We start from the raw sequence: 23,790 nt of genomic DNA on the forward strand, positions 1-23,790 counted from the left end.
TGACATAATTTTTTTTATGTCTCCAATATAAACTAAACATCGTCGATCTTTTCCGTGAAGTCGAAAACAAAACGGCGGATGTAATACACAATCGTTGAGAAATACTTTCCTTCACATGAAACAAAAAGGTGGCCTAAACAAAGTCACTATAGGAACACCGTCGGTCTTTTCGAGTATAACATAGGTGGTGCACTCCGAAAGAAGCGAATCGCTAAATTCACCCACTGATCTTTACACGCATCTATGTTTATTTCCATTCTTGACGGAAATTGCCGCGAGATGTTAGGATAGCAGACGATCGTATGTAGTCGCTAGTTAATTTGTACTACCGATCAGAAAGTGAGGTTGAAATGTACTTCAGTAAAGTAAATGACGGATTTATCCCGCATGGTTACTCATGCCATTGAAAGCTTTTAAATTTGACATCTAGTACAATGCCGTTTGCAATTCGAATTTTATGGAGACCGATCGATGATGACGATGATGATGACGACGACAGCGACTATGATGTCGGGAGTCTTTCAGAACAGCAATTAGGGATTTCTATCAAATTAAGCCATGATTTTATGACTGTTTCTAGATTTTGTGAGGCTTTATTTTCTTAACTGTTTAAATATTTATTTACCAATACAATTTTAATGTTTTAACAACCACTCTCTGACAATCATTCAAACCTTCTTATACTTCATTTAACATCAAATCCCAATGCGCAGGCTGCTTACATTTCATTAAAATCGGTCAAGATAGATAGATAGATAGATAGATAGATAGATAGATAGATAGATAAATAGAAAGATAGATAGATAGATAGATAGATAGATAGGTAGGTAGGTAGGTAGGTGGGTGGGTGGGTAAATAGGTAGGCAGGTAGCCAGGCATGCGGCCAGACAAAGACAGACAAACAGATAGATAGTAGATAACGACGACGATGATAGCATCATATAAAATATTGATAGTGAGGATGATTAAAGATTAGGACACGATGCTTTTCATTCTTTTTTTTCTTCTTCTTTTTCAGGAGAGGGTGATGACATTGACAGTGGCATCCCTGACCATCAGCCACTCCGGTGGCCTAGTGGTTAGAGCGTCCGCCTCGGATGCGGGAGGTCGTGGGTTTGACCTCCGGCCGAGTCATACCGAAGACTTACAAAAATGGTACTAACAGTTACCTCGCTTGGCGCTCAGCATCAAGAGGTTAGTGTTAGGGCTGGTCGGCCCGGTGTCAGGATAATGTGACTGGGTGGGACATCATGCTACATGTCTGCGGCATGATGCCCCAGTGCTAGACATCACTATAAACTATCACACTGCAGACATCGTAGCGATATGACTGAAAAATTGTTAAAGCTACGTTAAAAATCCAAATCACACACTCTTCTTATTATTATTATTACTATTATTATTATTAATGTTACTTCTGTTTTGATAATAGCTATCCGAACATTCGTCAAATAATTGTATAGCCATCTTTCATCCATATTTCCAGTTATTAATAGAAATCAAAATAGCATAAATACACTGTGATTACGTAAGCACAAAAATTGCTTAGTTAACTGCAGAAATAAGCCTTATCGATTTTCCTCGTTGGCACTATCACACCTGTCTAACAATCACTGCATTGAATGAACATTAAAATAAACGAACATTCGTAAATGGGGTTTGCTCAGAAGTTAAACTATCATTGTGCTGACAACCAATGAAAACCGCACACCACTAAGACTTATGAATCGACGCCTCGGTTACGGTCTACTGATTAAATCTTGTACAGTGCACGAGCCATTCTAGAGAACCAACGTTGTTAAGCCACCACACAAATGAATGTGGAATGTTTGACAGTCAGGTGAAAATTATACACATATGGTTTGAAAAAGTCTGTTTTATCAAAAGTGGAGCTTCATAAGATGTCATAATTGTGAGAAATATTCATCATTTGAACGGAGAGAACTGGAATAAAGGTAAGTGCATATTAGAAAGTAGTATGAACAGAATTGCCGTGACGTTAGAAAGACGGTCTATTTTTGTGTGGTCTTTACTAGTTTACACCACTATTTGACAGAAGGTATATTCAAAACATCTCATAAATGTCCATGAGCCTGCTAAAATTTCTTTAGGAAAAGATTTTCGGTAATATCTTTGAAAAATAATTTAAGATCATGATATGGTCAGTAATGCCAAACAAGATCCAAACTTTGATGACTTCGTAAGATTGAACTAAGGAATCACTTCAGTGTACCTCTCGTGGATCGGTGGTTCTTTCCGGGGTTTTCCCGGGTTCTTCCTCCACCATTAATACTGGCCGCCATGTATAGCCTATCGTGTGCAGAAAAATGGCGTTAAACCCAACAACAACAACAACAACTTCAGTGTACCCGAATATATATAAACTGCTATATTATAACAGCCTGTTTTTATTTTATTTTTATTCGGGGTGGGGGTGGGGGAAGATAATAATAATCCAGATAATCTGGTACGAACATGTGTTAAACTATATAAAAGTGAATACGCTTAAATTTACATACATGCATGCATGCATACATACATACATACATACATACATACATACATACATTGCTCTCTATATCCTTTTGACATTGGATATCCCTCAGCTTCAGGAAGCAGCAAATGTAGGTCCAGACGGGAAAACTAAATTCAGGTTCCACAAGTAGAAGTCGTTTCGGGGTATACAAATGACAATATTCGAGGCACTGTAGTTACATTATATTTTAATAACCATGAAAGATTATTATCTTCTGGTTTTAGTTCATATATTTTTCTTGAACATCTTCGTCTGAAGCTTTCCATCCACGGATTCTCTATTGTGATGTGTAGTGGGTCCATGTGAGCGAATTGCAAAATTGTGTTCTTTCTGCACCAGTTCTACTGATGACCATGTCTATCTTGCCATGACAAATGACGTTAACACCATCCCCACCAAAGGGTCCTACGAAACACCGCTAAAAGCACTAGGAACACTAGAAATGTACTAAGAACACTACATCTGCACTAGCAAGTGCAGAAAGGCACTAAAATGTACAATCAATGACATGCTCAAATTTATGTTATGTAACTTAAAATAGAACAAAAATGTGCTTTATTTCTTTATATATATATATATATATATATATATATATATATATATATATATATATATATATATATATATATACCACGATTTATATTATTATGAATGTGTTTCGTTGCTATTCCGTTATATTGGTAAATTTATTATAATTGCATATATTACAACTAAAATCAAATGCTTTATAATAATAATAATAATAATAATAATAATAATAAGTTTTTATACGTACGGGTGAAAATAAAAAAGCACATAGAATCAGCACAACTTTCTACATGATCACTTTAAATTCTTTTCAACATTTTTAAATTGTCCTTTTCTGATCATTTCTATATGCCAAAATTTAATAAGTACATTATAAATTGCGTTAATAAAATACATGTTTATGGACAATGAAGACACAACATCAGTCACGATAATTATGATGTTGGTGTTACGGCTAGACTTTATTGAATCATACCCGAGCAGATAGTTTATGATAATCAGAAACAATAATGTTTTAACTTAATTGCAAGTGAAGCAACTCAGAAACAGAGTAGTCACAATTATTTGTATAAAAAATTGTTGTTGTTGTTGTTGTAGGGTTTAACGCCATTTTTCAGCACACGATAGGCTATACATGGCGGCCAGTATTAATGGTGGAGGAAGAACCCGGGAAAACCCCGGAAAGAACCACCGACCCACGAGAAGCTACTGGCAAGCTTTCTCACATACCCACATTAGCATAAAAAAAATTGTTATTCCTTTATTAACACACCTAAGCGGTTGTTTGTGTATATATATATATATATATATATATATATATATACATACATACACATACACATACACGTGGTATAATAGTTACCAAAAGCGTTTAAAATGACATAAATAACAACGCATTGGAAATCCTGTGTTTTGTTTTGTGTGTTTCAACATTGTTCAGTACATGCCAGGTTATGCATGGCGGCCAGTATATTTAGTGAAAGAAGTACCCGGGAAGACCCGCTCATCCAGATAAAGTTGCTGGCAAGCTTCTTCCGAGTTCTTCCTCGACAAAATATAATGGCCGCCGTGTGATGAAAAAAATTATGTTAAACCCAAAACAACAACAACGGCATACTTTGCAATCGTAGTTGGTTACACATACCATAACAAGTCGCATGAGCGTGACCAGAAAAGGTGCGCCGTACGATGTGTAACAAACAACCGCCCTAGGTAAATAATACCCATTTCTACCCGACTGGTGTCCTTTTAACACTATTTTTGTACCGCGTTTATCACCAGGTAATTATAAAAGCGACTAAAAGCTTTAAAATCTAATAGTCACATTCTGGTCATTTCACAACAGATATCACGGTCCATTTACTTACTCCAACAATTAAACAAGCTACTTTTTTGTAGTTATTAGCGCGGTGCTATATTGTAATGGCATTCTTGCACATTGAAGAGTCAACATTTACAACAACAAAAAACTTATTTTCTATAAATGTTTGGTTTCCAGATTCGGCAGTTGTGAGTAATATGTGTGGTAACGAATTCCAGCCTTTGAGTAGGGGGGTTGGTGGGGAAAAAACTAAGTTTGTAGGTATCAGTTTATGCTTATGGTATCAAACAAATATATTCATGTTGATATCCACTGGTTCTGTTTGGTTTCATTAAATTGTGGCAGGGTGATTTAGCTGTATCTTTTAAACCTCTTTAGAATAATATGAATCTATCTTCCAGTCTGCAATTTTGTATGGTTTCCATGACTACTTATTCAATATTGAGGTCACACATTTTTAGATATAACAAACCTGGCTGCTCCTTTTGGGATTTCGTCATTTTCATTCTCTAAAACTTGCAGGGTGGGATAATATAAAAAACTGTACACTCATACTCCATAATAAGTCTAACTAAACTTGTAAAAACTAATGTTTGAGATTTTGTGGGCAATGTGGCAAGTAACGTCTTAATAGGATTAAAGTGCGATTAGCTTTGGGCATACTTCTTGAATTTGAAGGTTCTATTTCAGATCACTTATTACCCCTTAATATTTTATTTGATTTAGGTTTTCTAAATTAGTATTATTCGATTAATCTGACATACTGGTTTCATGCCATTTCATTCTCGTCATTTGCAATATGACGAAATTTTTAGGTTAGAATCGCACGCCACATTTTCTTGGACGCTGCCCTAATCTAGTAATGTTATGTTATAATATTTTCCTATCCTGCTCGGTTTTGATTTATCTGTAGCATACAAAATCGTCTGCAAAGAGTCAATTTTCAGAATCAGTTTCAATCATAATGCCATTGATTTGCAAAGAAAAGAGTACTAGTTCAAGTACTGTGCCTTGAGGTACTCCAGAAGTTACTTTGGACCAACTCGATTTGGAACCATTTACAACTTCACATTTTTCTCAGAAACATAAAAGGGTGTATGTCCAGTGTAGTTTTGCCTGCAATCCCATGATGAAATAGTTTGCTTTGTAACAATTCGTGGGGAACTGTGTTCAAAAGCTTTTACAAATTCTAATACAAAAATGTCTCAATGGTCACCTTGATCTATTTAGCCAAATCATCAATAGTAACAGTTATATTTTGCATCTGTGTAATTTATGAAAAACAGGTTGTTTATCAGGTATGATAGAATAGTTATCGAAGAGCTTCATGATGTTAGACCAAAACATATGCTTAATCACGTTTCAAAGAACACCGGGAAATATGTGGCAATTAGTAGCCATTGCGCAAACAACCTATTTTGAACAGTGGGCATATAGTCAGATTGCTGAAAGGAGGTGTAAGCTCAGGCGCAACTCAGAAGATAATGTCTGAAGTAATTTTGGACATATAGCATCCGGACCACAAGCTTTTGATGGGTTTAAAGCATGTATCAACTTTTTAACTCATAAGCACGTTACTTTATTCATTTTAGGTAATTTTGGGAATGTGCATAATGAAGCCATGTCAATGAAGAGATTATAACATTCCAGAATTGTGTGTTCCGTGTTTCAGCCTTCTCAAAATCTATATCTGCTATTGTGGTATATGTCATAAGCGGAGGAATGACATGTGAACACAGTGACAGACACTTTCAATTCGGTCCAGTTGAGAGTCAACTCAATCTCGGGTACTAGTTACGATATATCCCTTTTCGTACCGTTCGGGACATCTCAGCCCAGCTTCATTGAATCGACTCAGATCCATGCGGTGTCACTTAGGACAGCTTCGACTGATTCTTAGAATACGTTGGATACAATTATGGGAGAGTAATTATATATTAGTCATAATATCATTGACCATAGTAAACCATCCTCAGGCTCTAGGCTATCCAAGCTGTATTTAAAGGTGGCGCCTAACTCTGATTATGTCAAAGGCAATGCTCATCCGGGTAATTGAATGACACGAATAAAACTGTATTTCATATTATTGACATAATCGGTAAAGACTCTCGAGAAAAGGGTATAAAGGCAAGAACATTCGCCAAGGGACGACTGAACACGTAACAGGATGCAATGATAAAATGACACATTTCCACTTTGCAGTCATATCGGGTGACGTAAACATACCTCTAATGAAGTTGCTTTTTATTAAAGAGTGCACTGTTAATATTTGTATTTTCATGATTCCATATCCAAACTGTTTAAAATTGGGGAAAATTCCATTTACACATTTGACTTTTATTCCCAGTAAATCCAAACGACTTGAAATATTCTTTTCAGCAAATCTGAACAACTTAAAATAATACAGGCAATAAAAAGCACAAGATAGCAGGAGTGTGAAGTCAGGAGCCGCATTGAGGTATACTTGATCGACAGTCTGGTTAAAGTTGTTGTTGTTGTTGTTGTAGGGTTTAACGCCATTTTTCAGCACACGATAGGCTATTCATGGCGGTCAGTATTAATGGTGGAGGAAGAACCCGGGAAATTCACGGAAAGAACCACCGACCCTCGAGAAGCTGCTGGCAAGCTTTCTCACATACCCACATTGGCCGAATCCGAGACTCGAACCCACGCAGACAGAGGTGAGATGGCAGTGATCCGTAACGGAGAGCGCTTTAGACCACTCGGCCACTCGGGGCCCCTCTGGTTAAAGTAAGATCTCGGCAGTGGAGATCTGATGGGCACTAATTAAAAATCGTTGCGAACAATAACTCTCATAACCACAAATTTATAACGCATTATCTGTTAGCTAATAGCATAAATGAACAGGGAATTCCAAAGGTTACCAGAACGTAAACTTTTATTGGTGTCTCTCAGATATTCAAGCAGGACGAGATTGGAGATCTGATCTTGATCAAATTGACGTGATAAATAATACCATATCGCATTTTACCCCTAATTTGTAAACGGTTTCTCGTTGGCATGTTGACTGATTCTCAGATACAGTCTGATTAAAATCGGACTAATTTATAATTACACTGTAGTACTTCTCACGAGCACCGCTAAAGATTCGTGTGCTGCCGATCCTTGAAATTCCAGCCCTACTTTTATTTATAGTAACCTGTCAGAAGGAGCTTTGCTTTTCGTGTGTGTGTGTGATTTGGAATTTCAACGTACCTTTGACAATTTTTCAAGTCATATCGCTACAATGTCTGCAGTCTGGCAGTTTATAGTGATATCTAGCATCGGGGCATCATGCCGCAGACATGTTGCATGATGTCCCACCCAGTCGCATTATCCTGACACCAGGCCGACCAGTTCTAACACTAATCTCTTAATGCTAGCGCCAAGCGAGACAGCTGCTTGTAAAATTTATTTAAAAAGTCTTTGGTATAACTCGGCCGTGGTTCGAACCTGTCACCTCCCGCATCCGAGGCGGACGCTCTAACCACTTAGGCCACCGGAACGGTGTTTGGGAGAGTTATGTTAAGAAACGATATCTTTTTATCTTGAAGTTTTTCACTTACATAAATGTGGAATCTCTAACTTGACTCGTGAATCGAAAGGACACAAAAATTACATCAAATCGCTGTCAGTCAGATCTCGGTTATATGGGAGATCTCAGTTTGAATTCGGATTGTCTCGGATATTACACTTCATGGGGTTCACTTGCGGTAGTTATATCATCTGAAATTTAATTAATATATTTCTAAAACAATTTTGCAAAATTGATAATTTAGGGTTTGTGTATGTCATGAAAATAGTAGCTGGCTAATGATTGATTTAAACTGTAGTACAATACAAGATGACGGTGTCCGATATGTTTCAAAGAAATTCGAGCATTCATTGCCAGGATCAATAAGGCCCAGGCTCTCCTGTAACTGGGTACGACTTAATGGCCAAGTTGACTGTCAAGTTGGTCCTAGTTTTGCTTGGGGCCATCTTGTCCAAGCAGTTGGGTCGATTAGCCTTTAGTCGATTTTTTCCGTGATTTGAGTTGTTCTGTTCTATAGTATGTGTACATGATCTATAGCGCGCGCGCGCGTGTGTGTGTGTGTGTGTGAGAGAGAGAGAGAGAGAGATTGCTGTAGTTATTTATTATCGATATGGTAAAGGTAAGGTAAAGGTAAATGACATGGAAATCAGTTGTTTATTTCTTAAAAGGATTATTGAATCACAGGTCATCATTCCTAAGATAGTATTCAAAACCACAATATTGAAAATGGAATCTAAGAGCATGTAAATATACACCCCAAACCTGCCAGTAACATGGCACTGAGCAATTCAGTCTTGTGTAAGAAAGCTATATATGGATAGAAAAAGAACGCTTGAAGTGCACACTCTTTGAATTAGAATACAAGAAGCTTTTTCCGGATACGAAATAAGTTTAGTTATAATATCGGCAACGAACCGACATGACTCAAGGGATCCTGGATTTTTTTTTGTCCTCCTACTTCCCATATTACAGATGGAATCAAATTGCCACAACGAAATAACTTCTGAAATCGACTGAGTGGTATATCTTCATAAAGTGTTAATTTCAAGGCATTTTATATAACCGGCAATCGACCATGAATAATGTACGATTCTAAACCCCCTTTATCTAGTACAAGTATATCCTGAATGCTTGGGTTAGGCCACGTTGAATATCCCTACTACGCTCGGGGTATTACAATATTTTCACATAAAACTTTAGCTGTGAGCGGATTAAATACATGTTTGTTTATTCCAATAACAAAACAACTGAATACCGTACTTACAAGTTATCTTTAACCTCCTTAAGATTGGTATCTTTTATGATACACGTTGACACATGAACACCTAAATACGTACATGACTCAATTTACTGCACACTCTCAAAACCCAACAGTCGCTTTTGCTCTCTTCTGTAGTCAGATAAGCTTTCTTAGAATCCTATAATGTCAATTTTCTTGGAATTGTATCCAAATCCCCACTTCATGGAAGCATATCGTCTGCTACAGAAGGACACAGGGAAGGGTTACAAACAACACTTAAAAAGCCACACCTACTCGTTGATAAAACAGCAAGGTGTTAATTTATAAACAATGTAAAACCACAGGGATAATACTCTCTTGGCATGTTCCTTTTAAAACAGGACATCTTCGAGAAATTAGTTTAGACAGAATAATTCTGCTATACATATTCGAGTATACGGGAGATTCTAGTGCATCCCAGTCCACCTCTGAAAGCATCCCCCATTTCCGTCCCCTCTTGGGAGAATTAATTGAAAACTTGAACAACTTAAGATTAATCAAATATTTTCAGAACCTTACAAATAATTGGTAGAAGCGTTGTTGCCTGATAAATATTAGGTTCCCTTTTTGATATATTTCCTCAACGAACTTATCGATATCATCATTTTCTAGTTTAAATAACCTATTACATATTTTCAATAGATTTTTGTCGAAATGTTTTTGCATTTTTGTGACGGACAAAAACATATATTTTTCATCAACTGGTGAAAAATATCTCTTTTCGATCGTTGGCTTCTTCATTTGAATCCATGTCTACCTTGATTTTCCTTCAAGTCATTATTGCAGGGGGGCTTTAAGAAGGGTTTGAAGTTTAAAACGGGGCGGGTGTTTCTGCTTGCAAGAGCTATAGCATTAATTTTTTTGGTCATGAAATAAATCAATTTTTGCTTTTTGTTGACGGAAGATGCGTCTTATAGCCCTATACCAATCTGGCTAATTCTTGCTTATATTCATACATTTTACTTTGGTCAGCTTTTTGCAGCTTTAGATCAAACGATATAAATTTGAACCAGACATCTTGTAAAATTGAAATTCCATGGTTCCAAATACAGGTCGGTAATTTGCGAAATGTAAGGCATCCACATCACTTATCATCTATAATCACTACGCCTTTGAACATATCTGTCTTTGACGTTTGAAAAATGATGCTATCAGTTAGAGACTCAATTTCACCAGAAAAAAAAAGAACCAAAAGGGACCTTCTCAAAAGTCAACACAACTGAAAGAAAATTGTTGCAAACCTAAAGGAAAATGCGGCATTTTATGTCCCGTGTCATTTGTGTACAGCATGGACTGGAATTAAAATAACTCATAAGGGTAACAATGCCATACTCCAAATTACAGACCGTGCAGACCGTGCAGTTTGACTGTGTAATCATGCAGATGACAGTAGTATATCCATAGTGAGCAGAGCTGAATGAAGAATACACACGTATTTTAAGCTAATCTTATCCTGATGCCATCCATGCGATCATCATCTATCTCTCAAAGATTACTATCATTACTGCATTTAATAGGACATAAGATGGCCACATCACTCTTGCCTCGGAATCTGCGTAATGGCCAAACCGTTTCCTGGTCAACAGTGGCAGTGGACATGTAGTTAACTTCGACAGGAACTAAGAACCTAATTTGTTCCTCAAATAACCAATGTTCGGAAATGCCACATACATCAATATGTTGTATGATACTACCTAGATTAGATAAGACGCGCTCGATATATGGCGCACTCGATATAATGCCTGCGGCATTCCATAAATGAATAATTAAATTAAACTCAACCAGATTTAAGCTGGAAAGAGACAGAAAAAAAAGAATAGATAACGGAATTTGCGTACTGTCTTATTCAACAATTTTTTTCCCCGGTGTTGACCATCACTGTTTAATTGCTTATTAGTTGATCGTCGAATGCAATAAACCGCTTAAGGCCAAAATGACCTTAAACTTCAGTGTGTACCTGTTCCATAGTTGTCGTTGAGAGAGAGAGAGACAGAGAGAAAGCATTTTGCACACAGACTTTTTTGAAGGTACCGACACGTGTATGCACTTTCTTCCAATCGTCAAAAATGTATATATCAGTCAAAACTAAAATTTATTTTGTATTATTTGTCCGTAGACATTAGGGAACGGTCGAGAGAGACCTTAATGTGCAGCTTAAGTAATTTACGGGCTTTACGACCTCCATCGGCTTCTTCTTATTGTCCGCGGATATAATATAAAATAATGACAATACATTAGGAAATAATTAGTTTGTAATCTTGTAATATTTTCCTTCCTTCCTTCTTGTGGAGCCAGATGTAGCATATTTTGCTTGTCATGCGTTATATCCAGGATAATTTCAAGATGGAAAGAAGACAGGAAGAAATTATATCAGGAAATAAAGAAAAACAGTTTAAAAAGAAAAACTAATAAGCGAATGATAAATGAAGAAACGAATAAACAAATGGAAAAAATGTAAAATAGGTCAAAAATAAAACCATATATATGTAAATAATATTCGTTTTTTTAAAGCTAGAACAGCTATAATTTCACAATTTTATGTTATAAACAATTTTCATGTATCAGTTGTTACATTTCAGATCTTTCGTTTTGCCTGCTGACATAAAGGAAAAGGCAAAATAAACCCTATTTGTTGTAAATGATTATATAAATATCACTTCGTCAGTTTATAACTCTGTATTTCCTACATTTCTTATTGTCCGCGGATATAATATAAAATAATGACAATGCATTAGGAAATAATTAGTTTTTAATCTTGTAATATTTTCCTTCCTTCCTTCTTGTGGAGCCAGAGGTAACCTGATTTAGTGTGTGTTCAGTTATGAGACGTTTTGTTGTCTGTACAAATTTAAGTTAACATTATTCAAACACTGCTGGTTAATGTTGATAAAAAATACATACTATGATCAGTGTTTCGCCATGCATCAACACTCTTCGCGCGAATTAAAAAAAAACAGAGGCCAATAAGCACGGACACTTTTCATCCAGATATTTCAATCGTAGATTATAAATGATAGCAATGTATATAATAAATGGCTTTTTGCGTCTTGCCGTCACACTTATGGCGTAAACCGTTCGTCACTTGATCGATGTGGGTCTTGTTGTTGACAAGAAACATGTCAGTCAAAATAATTCATGGATAAAAGTCGACACATTCCTGGTTTTTATCTCTTTTTGTCTCGCCTGCTTCAGCAGATTGCGAAATATTGATATAGTCATTAAGAAAAGACACTTTTAAGAGACTCCATTCTTCTATCTTCTCCAAAAGGGTCAGACTTAGCCACCGGTACATCGGGAGCACCATATGGAAGGAGTACATCTGCTCTTAGTTGTCAAAAAGATCACGTGTTAGTTGTCAATAAAAACATAGTTTTGTATTAACTCATTGGGCGTCGTCTGGAGGTCAATCTCTCTCTCTCTCTCTCTCTCTCTCTCTCTCTCTCTCTCTCTCTATATATATATATATATATATATATATATATATATATATATATATATATATATATATATATATATATATATATAAAAAACATCCCATAATGGTTTCTCGCTGCGAAGATGAATGTAGTCAGATTGCAGTACAATCGTGCCAAGGCCGAGTTTCAAGTACAACACAGCCATAACTGAGTACATGTACTGTTTATTTTAGTTATTGGATTAGGTCCAAATCAATACGGACATAGCTTGTCTGATTAATAATTTCCAGGGGAGTAATTTTGTTCAAATCATCATTGCCTTTTATGTGCCAGCTTGCATTCCAAGTCGAAAGGCCTCGTATGCATCTTATTGTTGGTCGTTAATGATTACCTCCTTTAGAAATGCCAAGTAAAGTACATCTCCAAGAGTTAAATTCTTCCCTTTAATCCCCTTGGAATTTTAATTAAAGCATTTACATTATTTAATATGTCAAGGAAGTAAAGTATACATTGTAAAACCTACTGGTTATATCACTTTAAAGTACATGTTATTACGCCACAAACTACTCTTTTTTATATTAAACAAAAATTCCTAAAAAGTAAATTTAGTACATTATATGCTGAATTAGAATTCATTATACATATAACTTAGATTCTTTCGAAAAGGGGTTCTTTTCTGCACACCACTCATCCACTCCCTCAAAAAAGACAAATAAACACTAAAACAAGACAGACATACCTAGGTATAATCCTAAATAAAGTCTTTGTCTCATAAATGGTCGAGATTTATGCAAGCAATTTTTCAGTGCTTATAAACTTTGCATCATTTGAAACGTTATGATTATATTCGTCAGGTGATAATTGACTAAATGCTTTTCCCAGAAAGAAAAGGTCTATATGGTACGGAATACCGACAATTAGAAGATGAGACGACTGGGTTTGCTTTGAATATATTCGACATACCATGTGTGTGTGTGTGTGTGTGTGTGTGTGTGTGTGTGTGTGTGTGTGTGTGTGTGAGAGAGAGAGAAAGAGAGAGGTATGTTTAAGGGTATACAATATTATCAACTCAGAGAAATAAGGAACAAGGAAAGACGTAGTTGGCAGCTATCTTGGAAAATTTACATCTAAACACATGATCAAATGAATAGAAAATAAACTTATACAACTGCATACCAATAATAAGTTATAAACCATATACCATTATTAAGTTATACACCTGGATACCATGAGTAAGTTATACAACCAAATATCAGTAAGCTATACAACTGTATAACACTAATACTTATTTCAGCTGCATACCTCTAAGTTATGCAACCTCATATCATTAGTAAAGTATACAACTGCATACGCTAGTAAGTTACACAACCGCGTATCACTAGTAAGTTATACAGCCGCATATCATTAGTAAGTTACACAACCGCATATCATTAGTAAGTTACACAACCGTATATCATTAGGAAAGTATACAATCGCATATCATACGTTAGCTACACAACCGCATATCATTAGTAAGTTATACAACCGCATATCATTAGTAAAGTATACAATCGTATATCATACGTTAGCTACACAGCTGTATATCATTAGTAAGTTATAAAACTGCATATCATTATTAAAGTATACAGTTGCATATCATACGTTAGCTTCACAACCGCGTATCATTAGTAAGTTATACAACCGCATATCATTAGTGAAAATACAATCGCATATTATACGTTAGCTACACAACCGTATATCATTTGTAAGTTAAAATCATATATAATAATAACAGCGAGTCATCTCCCACCATTATACATGTACATGATACATTTTCAACTGAAAACGCGGTTTAAGATTCAGTCAAAACGCCACTTCCTTAAGATTCAGTCAAGCATGAACAAAGGTTCTCATTTGACTGGCACCTGTATACGTTCGTGACTGTCATTTTGTAATCCTCGATAAAAGCATTCTGATGTGAATTAATCTGAGGCACACAGTTTTCGCAATGTCATAATCGTTACATCTAAAAAAAACCATAAGCCCTTCACCTGAATCTACAAATAAGCAAGACAAACAATTATATAAATATTACTAGGTCAATATGTGGGTGTGTCGGATACCTATACCATCAACTGTGTAACTTGATATTTTTAGTGATGTGTGCATGGTTGAGATGATATAGCGGTCAATGCTTACAGGCAAGGCGATGTGTGCTGTTTACACGCATACCCGGGTTCGAATCTCCGTAGAGTAAGAATTCAAATTCTCTAACCGGTATGATATGCTATTTATTTGTATTTATAAAAGTTATGTTAGTATTGTCCAACATTCTTCTGTAAGATCCGGAGATTTGTAACCTCCCCCCCCCAAATATGTTATTTTTTTAAAAATAGTTTTCACTCGTTTCCTTGGCTGTTCGAAGATTGCAAAATGTCAACTAATTTTATTTCATTTTTCTGTACAGATCCATATCCAGTCAACTCTAGACAAATTGCTGAACAAAGGATATAGTTCGTAAGGTTTCTTAGGTGAGGAATTCTTTTTTCAGTCATACAGTAATATATTAAAGGAGTCTGTAACTTGAGTAACATTATGTCATTAGAATTCTACTTCATTTTAAGAACAAAGAGGTCTTTTGTATATTCTGTATTAAGTATTATTCCCGATCTGAATTTAGTGGTTTTGTTTGGTATTTATATCCAAGTATATTGACATATTGTTGCTTATTGAAGTTCTATGTATAATTACGATGTGTTATTTAATATTTAATTAATAGTATATTGATATATAGTTATTTATTACAATTTATATACAGTGACGAAAGCTGTGTAGTCAGTTATACTGTCTTTTGTTTGATGGAGAGATGTTTAGGACCACCACTCATAAGACCTAGTGAACCAAACGATGTCTAATGTCTCACAAGCTAGATTTTTAAAGTTATGCATGTCATAATGGTAGGCAATTTTGTCCATACTTTATGAATAAGAGCATTCCATTTTTCCAATTGCTTTTTTTCTGGCTCAGACCTTGCTTTCTTGCCTAGTGTTATGTTATTTCTGCCGTTAAAATATGATCAAGTTTGTTTTCTTCGCAGTCTGCATATGAATATATGGAACATTGTTGCTCTCAGTTCGCTACAATTCTGCGTCGGTTTGAATTACCAACGCAAGCACGGACGTTTTATATGTGTTATATGTGTTATGACCGTTAGAATCAACTCGAGACCTTGAAAACCTTTTGTTTTCCTTCAAATTATCCTGATTTCAATGGTTCTTTAGAATCGACGAAACTGTAAAAGAAGTAAAGTTCATAACCTTTGTTAGGCTATATGACCATTGTCGCAGAGAGAGAGAGAGAGAGAGAGAGAGAGAGAATACACATGGAAAAAAAACAGATTTTTAAGACCAGATTTTCATTTGAAATGAAAATAGGCGGTTCAAGGATGAAGGAGCAGGGTTTACGTCTGTAATTTAAGCTTGCTTGTTCTTGTGCGCACTGGTTAGATCTAATGCAAACCAAACCAAACTTAACACGTACAGACGAACTTTTGTAATACTTAGGGTTACATTATGATTTAGGGTAAAAGGTGATAAATATGCAAAAACTTTGAGACCAATAAGCAGAAAAATATAATAAATTCAAGTTTCACTCATTTGCTCATGTGCGGGACTAATAGCCAATCCAAAACAAGTTCTGTTACATATCAAAGCAACTGTCGATACTAAAGTCTCTCTGAATCAGACGTGTTTGGATTTAGTGGAAGTAATTAGAGAACTTTATCTTATATCCCATCTTCAGTGAAATGAAAATAACTTTCTTAATGAGTTTAAATGAAGCATTGTAAAATTGAGGTATATATGAAACAAAATGTCTTCCAAAGTTCTTGTTGTGCCTCAAGAAAGCAAAGTTTGTTTCAGTGAAAATGGCTCCTATAGCTGCTAATATAGTTTTATTGAACTGTTCAAAATGAATCCTTCACTAAAACAGCACTCAAGCGAAATCGTAGATAATGTTTCACAAGTATAATCATCTGAAAATGTATTTTTATATTGACCACCTTTTTAGCTCTTCAATAATAATGACATACGACACACAGCTCTTACCCTATATGCCCGCGTTTTAGTCGAGTATAACTGCAAACAGTGTACAGATCAGGGTCTGTGTTGTTTGTTCTAATGATTAATCCCAACAAACTGCACGGGCCCAGATTTGCCGGCGTGTTATGCAATGGCAGATCTGGGTCTATGCAGTTCGTATAGTACAACTCACATAGTCACACACCTCTAAATGGCGTTTATTAACTTTATTTCGCTCCTTGTCCATCAAAATTACATCGAAGATTATTGTATAAATTTCTCAAACAATGCTTAACGGCAAATTCAATGATAACGTACTTCGACATTTTTAAGAACAGTCAAGCAAGACTGGTGATCCATTTAAACTTTTTTTTTTTTTTTTTGTCGCGCGATATGATGCAGGATGGAATGTGCCTGTTGCTAGGATGAAATTGTACTACAAACGTAAACAGAGACACTACAAAACCGTCATTTATAAACAAAGCATGGGAAAACATCAGCAGGGATAAAACGTCACACAAGTCCAATAAACTGAGGGCAGTTATGTAACTTCGTATGTATCTTCTGTCTGGTATGTCATGTCTTTTATTTCACTTCCTACATAATACATATTATTCCTAAAAAAATATGTTCCTTCGTACACTTAAAAGATCACTGGTGTCAATTCAGATGTATTTTAGTTAAATTTTGCATCATGCTAAATTATCATTTTGAAGAAATGTCATATGTACAAGTAAAGAATAAAACTTATTATATGTTACTCCTCTATCCCATTCATAGTTGAACATCCATACAGGAGATGATTAAAAAGGCGCGCGACTTGTTCATACAATGGTACTAGTCCCCTTGCACTAGTAATAGTTCAACCCAATAACTTTCTTGTCCTAGTCTAACGCCGCACTGCCATTCTAAAAGTCCATAGCGATTGATATTTTTCATCTGGAAATTTTGTTATTACATTTAATGTGAAGATCAGTCAAAAATCAAGATTGAATAAACTTTGTTATAATTATAATACGATTAAATTTTAAAACTAAGATTAATTTTTACATTTATATCAGTCAGTGCGCTTACATGACCCGAGTGACTTTTAGGCTCGTCTTATAAGCAAATAGAGACTGTATATAATAGTCGGTTTTGGATCGTTCTCAAAAACATGAAATAGGTGGTATTTATAACACTTGGAGCATGCGTGTATGTGTAGTCTCAGTCAATGTACATTGTAATTAATCTGTCTCGTTTATGAATCAGTGAGTTATAGTTGTAAGGCAGTCTAGTTTGAGTTACCGGTAATGTGGATGCTTGGATCAAATGACAATACAACACAATGTGATGAAAGATGGAAATTTATGATATGAATTGATTCCTTCACGCTCTAAACATACGTCTCATTCAGTTACTTTAACCAAACATTCACAAATAGGAAAACAAAATAAATGACTCATATGTACAAATGTATGACGGTAAGATTCACATGATCTCACATAATGGAAGTGAGATTCACATAATCTCACGTAATGGAAGTGAGATTCACATAATCTCATGTAATGTCATGTAATGAAAACGAGATTCAAATAATCTCATGGAATGAAAATAAGATTCAAATAATTTCATGGAATGAAGAAAAAAAGATTCCAATAAGCTCATGTAATGAAAATAAGATTAAATAATCTCATGGAATGAAGGAAAAAAAAGATTCCAATAATCTCATGTAATCAAAATGACCCAATTGTACCCAAATGAAACAACAATCAATTGAAATAAACATATGATTCGGTCATTTGTACAGACGTATGATTCATAAATATTTGTTAAAACTTGCAAATGTGTCCCCTGACAAAACACAGTTCTCCCGAATTCTTGAGTTGGCCCACACCTGTATCGGCCGCACAAGCAGCCATTGACAATAATGCAGACGGAAAGACTTGCAAACTGCCACTTACAAAGTATGTATCTATCGTTAACGCAAACAACATTGTTAGCGATATATATAGTTGTTATTGTTGTAGGGTTTAACGCCATTTTTCAGCACACGATAGGCTATACATGGCGGCCAGTATTAATGGTGGAGGAAGAACCCGGGAAAACCCCGAAAAGAACCACCGATCCACGAGAAGCTACTGGCAAGCTTTCTCACATACCCACATTAGCCGAATCCTAGACTCGAACCCACGCAGACAGAGGTGAGATGGCAGTGATCCGTAACGGAGAGCGCTTTTAGATCACTCGGCCACTAGGTCCCCCCCCACACACACACATATTGTTGTTGTTGTTGTAGTAGGGTTTAACGCCATTTTTCAGCACACTATAGGCTATACATGGCGGCCAGTATTAATGGTGGAGGAAGAAACTGGGAAACCCCCGGAATGAACCACCGACCCTTGAGAAGCAACTAGCAAGCTTTCTCACATACCCACATTGGCCGAATCCGAGACTCAAACCCACGCAGACAGAGGTGAGATGGCAGTGATCAGTAACGGTGAGCGCTTTAGACCACTCTGCCACTCGGGGCCTCTACCCCCCATATATATATATATATATATATATATATATATATATATATATATATATATATATATATATATATATATATATATATATATATATTGTAGTAATGATGGAATAGTGTTCTTTCTTTCAGACGTGAACTAACCTCCGTCAATGTTTTTACCTATAACAATGCCCAAACTATGATAATATCGATTGATTTCCTCTATCCTGTTGTTTCCGCCTCTTTGCTGTGTTGCCTTTGTAATTTTATTGGAAACAGCTATATTGGGTATCGATTCATCGTACATTATCTTTCTACTAGTGCGAGAATATGCGCTGTTAGTCCTGTTATTTAACTCCAGGACTCACGGTACTAATTCATTTCCCATAGAAAACCTATGTAAAATACTACGATATTCAAAATTCAATAACTTTAAATTTCTTAATGTTCATGATCAAATATATATATATATATATATATATATATATATATATATATATATATATATATATATATATATATATATATATATATATATATATATATATTAAACCTGGATGGCAGCTTCTGTGTAGAGAAAAAGATTTTCGCCGCGACATTTTCTGGACCTACATGTGTTTGAAACATGTGCTTTTAATTCCGCACCAAAGAGTCAGGTGCTAATTTCAATAATGAGTGTTCCCAACTCAAGACTATTAAAGGACTGAAGTTCTATCAATAAAACATCAATATAACAATGTCTATATTTTAGTCACTTACAGCTAGGTTAAGCTCTCAAAAGAATCTCTTTCCAAAAGAACCAACTTACATTATCACCTAATCCTGGCCAGCCATACCCACATATACTCTATTTTATGTTCACCCATTTCTAGGCTGGTTCCTATTTTTCCGTACAATGAGTAGCGTGTGTCCTCCGGAGATCCAGAAGCCTGACAAATGCGTATTGCCTCGTTTTATAATCCAACATTGTTCATACAAAATAGAAACAAGAGAAGTACACCACTTCTCGAGCATCAACAGACTACTATCGTTCATTTTAGTTATAAATACAAGTCTCTAATGATTGTCTAAAATCTAAGCAGCGTCTGTGAGGAGATTTTTTGAAGAGCACCCACCCACATTTTATTGAAAAACCTAGAACAATGATGATGCACCGGTGGAATGTATATAAGTTGTGTTACGCATTCTGTTAAATACACGTGCCTCAAGTTTCCAACTGTCTTGTTGTGGTCAGAGTTCTTGCATATGGTATGTGCCACCTAGGTGCCAACTTGTTATTACTATTTATCTTAAATGGATGATCATATGAACACGGAGTTTTCATTAAAAGAATCCTTGTAATGTCTGGTTGGTCTAAACAATAATGGTGCCAATCTGATATTCAGTGTGGCCATCATATTTAGCCTCTTGATAGTGTTACTCATCTTGAACGGAAAGTCATGATAATGGTAGTGTAATTTAGACTAACTAACGTTAATTGTTCGAGTACATGGAATCACATTTGTTAGCTGTGTGCTTAGATCTTGTACAATTTCCACATGTACAATATCCAAATACATTTCAGCCCAGTTAAAAGGAAGAAATGGTCTTGCCTTAAATTCTTGGAACGTTTATTTGGCAGGTAGAGCGTCTGTCTATATCAGTGACTTTTGTTTGAATTGTATTACTAAGCACGGTAACCTAATTCAAAGGAAGGGTGAGTTTTACAAATGATATTCAATAAGTATATGTAGGAATCAACAAAATTCAATCTTGGAGGCGCAAGATGTTTCCTACCGATTAATATTTGATTACCTAGTTCCTGTAAATATACCTAGCTCCTGTAAATAACATTCTATCAGATCGAACCGCATCGAAGTTCGTGAGATGCCTTTACTGATTGTTAATTTTGTATGATGTGTTGAATTGCCGGCATAATGAACGTAGACAAGAGAGCAACAGTCTACCCAGAATGCAAATGCACCAAACGCAACAGAAGTTTACATCCTGTACTGGGAGAAAGGGCAATTGATGATAACAAATAATATGGTACATCATTTGTGCGCTTCTTTTGGCGGTAGGTGAATATATATAATTCATCGAGTTCTATAAAGAAGTAACTGTCATGAATAGAAGACAACGCCTTGTACACATTTTGTTCGTTGAAGAAATCTCTTACTGTGCATGTATGCACTGGAGGGAGAGAGAGGCGCTTGGTTTGATGTTTAACGAAACAACAACACAAATAAGTTATTTTGTGGAGGCAAGAGGAGTAAAGTGTCTTGACAAGGACACTACGAACGATCTGACTGATTCAGTGGTAGGTTTCAAAATCTGATCCTTTTTTCTGCGTATCCAGCATGCAAACTACTGTGGCTCCAGCATCCGTTAGTCGCCTTTTACTTCATGCAGGAGAACGCATCGTTCCTATTCTGTATCTCGAGACCGAAAGGGGTACAGACATCAGAAAATCTTAACCTGTACTTTGGCTTTTTGAAAGGAATGAATGGATTTCTTACTTCATGTAAACTACACCGTATGTGCTTGTCGATTTACTTTTTATCATATTTATTCAATACAAGCTTCGTCGCTACCTTCACTAATTTGAATACTTTACCTGGCCGACAACACCCTGAATTTAAAGTACGAATGTAATTTACCACTTAACCCAATGGCGATGAAATGAGTCATGGATCCACGTCATATGCAGACAGAACCGAGTTGATATGCAAGTATATGTGGCCTAACGAATACTAGATTTTGTTTTATTTTTTCATTCGGATATCCCCAGTACGTTAATTCGTTCATTTTGGACCATGTAATTGTAACTACGGTGCTATTCTTTCATTTCTTTTATTTGCGTCTGACAAGGCAGGTAAGAAAAGGTGGACGCGTTGTACCGTCTTTTTGGTGAAGGGAATCGAAGTATTGATTAAAAAAGTGTTTAAGACGAGTTACTTGAGCCGCTGATTCTACATTACATACGTCATTCTGGATTCGGAATCTGTGGTGGTTCAGTAGTTAGCGTGCTGGACGCACGAACGAAAGGGCCCGGCTGGGTCAGTTACCGTAGTGTATGCTTGATTAAGGCTCTTTACTTCAATTGCATCGACACTAAATAACCTATCTGTGTTGCTGTGCCGCGAAGCATAAAAAAAAATCATTCTGGATCCACCCTCTTTAATAAGCGTTGACTATGCAGATCACACCGGACGATATGCAATAGAAATCACTCGACTTTTTGTTTGCATATTAAGGACAGGGAAATGGTCTCGTATGAGACCATCAAAGCTAGGCCAACAAGTCTTCAATATATCTCGTAAACCATCACGATTCCTCAGAAGCCAATCATGCACATCACACAGACACGCATATATATATATATATATATATATATATATATATATATATATATATATATATATATATATATATATATATATATATATGGCCACTTATGGCTTCTTACTGATACAACCTGTAAGAAGTTAACATACACCTTTTGTAAATCAATGTGCCATGCCAGGTACAGTGGTAGATCATGGCTGAAGAAACAAACCGGAAAGAGGAAAGTTATATTTGTAACCATGTATTCATCTTGAACAAATGGTTCAATCCAGTAAAAGTATGACAACGGTTTGGACTGTCACTGTCCAGATCCATGGTTCATCTCACAGTGATGCATGAAAAAGTCTGCCGTTGAAATTATACAGTTCCTTTACCCAAAAGACCACTTTTTTCTTCGAAATACATTGAATTTATGGAACTTACGTACTAGAAGTCAATCACCTTTTACCCTTACTAATCAGTACCAATTAAAACTAGATATGTTGTTCCTCAGAAGGATAGAGACATGTTATGCTTTGCTTTGGTACGACCTGTGTTTGATTAGATGCAGCTGACTGTTTCTTGTCACTAAACAAGTGCAGTAAGTATAAATTTGCATCTTTGGGGGACCGCTCCGGTGGCCTAGTGGTTAGGACGTCCGCCTCGAATGCGGGAGGTCGTGGATCGGCCGAATCGTACCAAAGACTTACAACAGAAATGGTACTAAAAGCTGCCTCTCTAGGCGCTCATCATTAAGAGGTTAGTGTTAGGACTGGTCGGCCTGGTGTCAGGATAATTTGACTGGGTGGGACATCATGCTACATGTCTGTGGCATAATGCCCCAGTGCTAGACATCACTATAAACTGCCACACTACATACGTCGAAGTGATATGACTGACAAATTGTTAAATCTGCGTTAAAAATCCAAATCACACACACACACACACACACACACACACACACATCTTTGGGGGATGTAGCAAGATAGCATTTCATGTATTAAATCCCTTCATGAGATTTTGCATTAGTATCATATCGCTCGATTAACTCTTTTATGCAAACTGGAATCATCTACATTTAGAGAGATATATACACTGCAAAAAGTACTCTCACATGGATTATCAAAAACATTGAAATTCATACCGGCTGGACTGTCAGGAGCGGGGCATTGTTTTTGTCAAGATTAACGTTCAGGCCCATAACTTGTTTTTGTTCTTTAACAAGTGGCAGCGACGTTGTACGCTATACGACCTTCATGAAACAAAATCAACTCTAAAATGATAGCTGTTCGTGATCATATATATATATATATATATATA

At 36.0% G+C, this 23,790-nt stretch overlaps 1 protein-coding gene across 3 annotated transcripts in view; it reads left to right on the plus strand.

Moving 5' to 3' along the window:
• Positions 1 to 1,771: 1,771 nt before the first annotated feature.
• LOC149807273 (uncharacterized) overlaps positions 1,772 to 23,790 on the plus strand; it is a 30,214-nt gene continuing 8,195 nt past the window's right edge. The window contains exons 1-2 of one of the 3 annotated variants that reach the window (XM_089964312.1): positions 1,772 to 1,955; positions 15,062 to 15,125. The gene's annotated coding sequence lies outside the window, so the exon portion shown is untranslated. Of the gene's footprint in view, positions 1,956 to 15,061; positions 15,126 to 16,807; positions 17,245 to 23,790 lie in introns of those variants that run through there. The other 2 variants (XM_089964329.1, XM_089964320.1) reach the window with 2 other exon arrangements.

The sequence above is a fragment of the Sinohyriopsis cumingii genome, chromosome 1, assembly GCF_028554795.1.
Source record: "Sinohyriopsis cumingii isolate HCF-2022 chromosome 1, ASM2855479v2, whole genome shotgun sequence".
NCBI lineage: Eukaryota > Metazoa > Mollusca > Bivalvia > Unionida > Unionidae > Sinohyriopsis > Sinohyriopsis cumingii.